The sequence below is a fragment of the Dreissena polymorpha genome, chromosome 1 (assembly GCF_020536995.1).
Source record: "Dreissena polymorpha isolate Duluth1 chromosome 1, UMN_Dpol_1.0, whole genome shotgun sequence".
Lineage (NCBI taxonomy): Eukaryota > Metazoa > Mollusca > Bivalvia > Myida > Dreissenidae > Dreissena > Dreissena polymorpha.
This window is the reverse complement of record NC_068355.1, coordinates 191,976,165-191,981,032: the sequence shown is the minus strand read 5'-3', so window position 1 is coordinate 191,981,032 and position 4,868 is coordinate 191,976,165.

Genomic DNA, 4,868 nt, shown 5'->3' with positions numbered 1-4,868 from the left:
TATTTCATGTATAAATGTTTGCTATGCTATGTGTATTTTGTACTTTGTTCTTTGTAGAATTACATGTACATGTACGTATACATGTATGTCAATAGTTATTTATACAGTATATGATAAATAAAATAAATAATAAAAACATAAGGGAATAGAAATACAACATGTAATAAATATACAAATGTAAAACAAAACTGTGTTTTCAATCCTTTATTTCATTATACATGCATAAGTATTCAAACATTTAAACAATAGAGCACATACATAGAAAAGGTACCTGTTAAAAAACTACTAGCATATTTTGCAAAGTTTCGATCGACCCTGCGAATAAAGACCACCTGTGAACAAAGACCACAACGACCAAATCCCTTGAGTGGTCTTTATTGACAGGTTGGACTGTATAGTCATTAGATTGAGTAAAAGTCCACCTTTCTGTCCTATAGACAGTCACATATAGAAAAATATGTATATAACAGTTAAACAAAGTTGTTGTTGTTTTTTAATAAAAATTATCCCATTTACAAAAAATTCCCCCTCCCTAGGGCTATGGACCCCTTCCCCCAAAGTAGTGTAAGGACGCTGGCATGAAAAGGTCCAGAATGATACACATGCGTACCAAATATGAAAGCAATATCTGAAGGGACACAGACGTTATGAGCTTTTTTTGAATCCCGGTCGTAGATTTTGAAACCTGAACACGACCCAAAGTTAAAAAATTTCATGCGCATGGAAAGGTGTTGTCAAGATAACATGCGTACCAAATATGAAAGCAATATCGGAAGGGATACAGTAGGTATGAGCCTTTTTCGAAATCGTGGTCGCAGATTTCGGAACCTGAACGCTGACCTCAAGTTCAAGGTCAAGGTCACAGGGGTCAAACATTGAATACGCATGGAAAGGTGTTTTCCAGATACACATGCATACCAAATATTAAAGCAATATCTGAAGGGATACAGTAGGTATGAGCCTTTTTCGAATCACCGTTGCAGATTTCAAAACCTGAACGCTAACCTCAAGTTCAAAGTCAACCAGGGTCAGATCAAAATGCCAAATAGCTCACCGTTGCACATATGCTCATAGCTACCATGTGTGTAATTTTCAAGGTTCTAAGGCTAATAGTGTAGGAGGAGATAGTGGCCAGGATGGACGGACAGACGGTGGAGATAACCATATAATCCCCACTTTTTCTCCGAAAAGTGTGGGGATAAAATATTGGATAACCATATGATATTGATAAAATAATTAAGCATTTTGTGAATTTTTGTAATTTTTTTCCTCAACAATCTGGAAAATACGTTGAGCAGTGTTTATATTTTGCTTTTAAATACTAAAGTCTGCATGGCTCCGTGGTAGCGCATTAGCTTTGGCTTCAAGAGGTCCCTGCTTCAAATTCATGGTATTTTTAATTATCTGTATTTTCTTGCTATAATAATTAGTTAAGAATATTTAAATCATTATTATAGATTTGTTGGTCAACAATGACATGTTTCAACAAGAGCTGTCACCATAGGATGACAAATGCCCCCTATAAACGCTTTGATAGAAGCTATGAGCATTTTACCATGCTAAATCCTTGAAATGCACTTAGTGACCCTGTGACCTAGTTATTGACCTGGCATGACCCATATTCGAACTTGACCTAGATATTGTCTAGATACAACTTCTGACCAAGTTTGGTAAAGATCGGATGAAAAGTATTTGAACTAGAGAGCGGACACGAAAAGTGTGACAGACAGACTGACAGACTTACAGACGGACAGTGCAAAAACTATATAAAACCCCCTTCTCTTCGAAAGGGGGCATAAAAATACAAAACGTGAAATTCAATGTGAACTGTGAACAATTCCCTTTAGGTAATGAAAATAGGACATAAAATCACCCATTAAAAAATTGTGGGCGCAGTAATAGGGGCTTGTGTCTTCCATGGCCAAGTATTATTAACGTCAATATTATGTTTACCCAATTTTGAGGGGTTTTTCAACTTTTGACATGAGTACAAAAAACCTTGCTTAAATTGATGTTCATTAAATGTTTTAGCTTTGATTCTTACTCAACCATGAATTGGAACAACAATGTTTGAGTTAGCAATATACTGTGAAACCATTTATTTTCGACAGCACAAAATTTCGTCATTTTTATTAAAATGACGATTTCGTCAGCACTTAAATTCGCCGATTTCTGATTTTGAATTTTAAAAAAATGCGTCAGTCAATATCCGATTTGTGTGTAATACATATTCGCGATCAATCGAAGTTGCGAAAAATCGTGGTACGAATGCGGGAGCACACTTGAGAATCACTGCAGGAGGTGGGGCCTGTTTGTCACATGCCAATTAACTAGTTTTGTTTTCAAGGGACAGTAATGGACCCTCTTAATGTATGCCATTCACACGTTCATTGTTATGATTAGCGGACAAGTGGGATCGAATACCCGTTAACGAGTGTTTGTAACAACGAAGCCAATTGCCAATTAATCTTATTCTATAATTATAATTGCCATACTGATAACAATCGTACCTTTATCGGCACCAATTAGGGAAGGTGCGAACAATATTGGTTATAACTAGTGTAAGGAAATTATTTTGTCACTTTTCAATAAAGTTTCAAGCGTTTTGCATCGTACATTTTTGATAATTTTAAGAACAGTAATTGGTCTCAAATGTCACTGGGTTTTTTTTCAAATAAAATGCTTTTTTATTCTGATATCAACATTAAAATTATAAACTCTATGTGTGTGTTTGTTCTTAAAAAGTAAACTACCGGTATATAAATCAATAATGTCAATAATTTAAAAATAAATAAATTGATACATATAAAATAGTAATAAGTGTGGTTATGGGCAAACAATCAAACAACAAACAGCAATTAAAATATTCTTTATTAATTTGTGATAAATACGCATGTTGATCACACATCGTCATCTTTTCATTTGGTTTATTGTCTTTCATCGGCATTCGCTGCGTGATGGCTAATATGCAACACCCCTGAAAAACACAATGCACCTAATGGGTAATAAAGTTATAAACAATTAGCGCTTATTCATTACCATTCTACATAAACGAAGTCAACGCATTCGATACAGCTGTACTGCACACGCGTTTTAAAGAAGTGTAACGTGTCAGTTAAGTACATTGTGTAATCTACATCCCTTTGTGTCAAAACCGGATTAATCTTGATTACGACGCAGCAGTGAATGTGTGCATGGATTATGTTGGAATTTAATGCCTAATGTATACGGTAAAGTTTTAAAATATTGTTCAACTTAGTGTTTGTTTTTGTTCAAACATAGAGCATGATTGTTCGTTAGGATCTTAAATTCGCCGATCGGTCGACTGACGAAATTTATGAAAATTAATGCCTGACGATTAATAATGGTTTCACAGTACCTGTCAAAAGTTCTTAAGTAATGCTCAAGGTTCCAATATATTAAATCATAATGTATCCCTCCATGGTAGACAGAAGTGCTTATTTCTAACCAGTTTCTATTCTGCTATATTTTAAGTGCCATTTAGCATTTGCAACCAAGCCTTTTTAGTTTTTGTGATTATTACCTTTAAGTCTTTCCTATAATATTATGTGTGCTAGATGTGTTGCGGCAGTTTATTTAACCGAGAATATATTTATAGCAACCCCAATGATGCTTTTATCACAACTCAATATTTTTGTTATCAGTATCGTCAGAAATTACCAAGTTGGCTCATAATTCAATTGTCAGTGGTTCGATCCCAGGTGGGGTTAACCTTTTTTTTTAACTTTTTTTTAAATTTCTTGAATTTCATTCTTGTTTTGTACTGGAGCTTTTTATATAGTCATGTCGTTGAAATTTATCAATTTAAAGCATTTAATCACAAACTTCAAAAAAGGTCGAAATCTGTGAACAAGTACATGTTAGTTGTTTACGATTAAGGTCGAGTTTGATACTGTATGGTATTATGTTTGTGATTAAATATTGTTTTTCATTAATGTCTTTTGGTAAGCTGTTGTGATCCCAGTTAAGATTGTCAATAATTTCTAATGTTTATGCATATTTCTTAGCATCTATGTACCGGTACTTGGGTTTTGCCTTATTGATGTATTTTTATAAAATTTGACGTAGACAATAGGGATAGGTACAACAAAAAATTCTCGGTTAAAAGTGCGCTGACGCCCTTTTTTATTTGTGTTTTATGATGATATGTAGATGAAGATATTTAAGCAGTTTTGCAGAATTCTATTTGACAGAATTTTTTAAAATTACATTTTGGTGTTTAAAATAGTAAAAAATTGATGTTTTTGGGGGTGACATAAAAATTAACAAAATTATTTTTTTTGTAAATGTAACGTGTTCTCCATTTTTTTGGCATGTGTTGTTTAATTAAATGGTATTTTATGTATCTCAGCTTGTATAACATCTATATGTTGTCTATTTCATAGGTTATTAATTGGTTTGAGGCAATTAGAGATTTTCCAGTTTAAATGAAAAAGTACATGTTATAAAAATGGTGAAAAACAAGGCGGGTGATCCTATATTTTTATTTCATTTTTCATATAGTATTTGTATATAGTACTTGAATATAAATTTTGAACAAATCTATTTGTTGTAAAAAAAATCAGCACAACTGCAGCAACACCCCTTAAGTACTGTGCTTTTGTTGAAATCTCACTGCAAAAACCTGGTGGTGCTTGCGTTCGGGTAATGAGATATTCTTAGAAGTTGCAAGACATATACTTTTTATTCCAATGTCCAAAAGAAGCCATGTTCATATCTAAATCAAAACTAGGCTTGCAAAATCTAAAATAAAGCAAAGACGGGAAAAATGCTATAACATTTGGCAGTTTCATTATCGAGAACGCTGTTTTCCAAATAAATTCATCACCCAAAGAGAAATTGCTCAA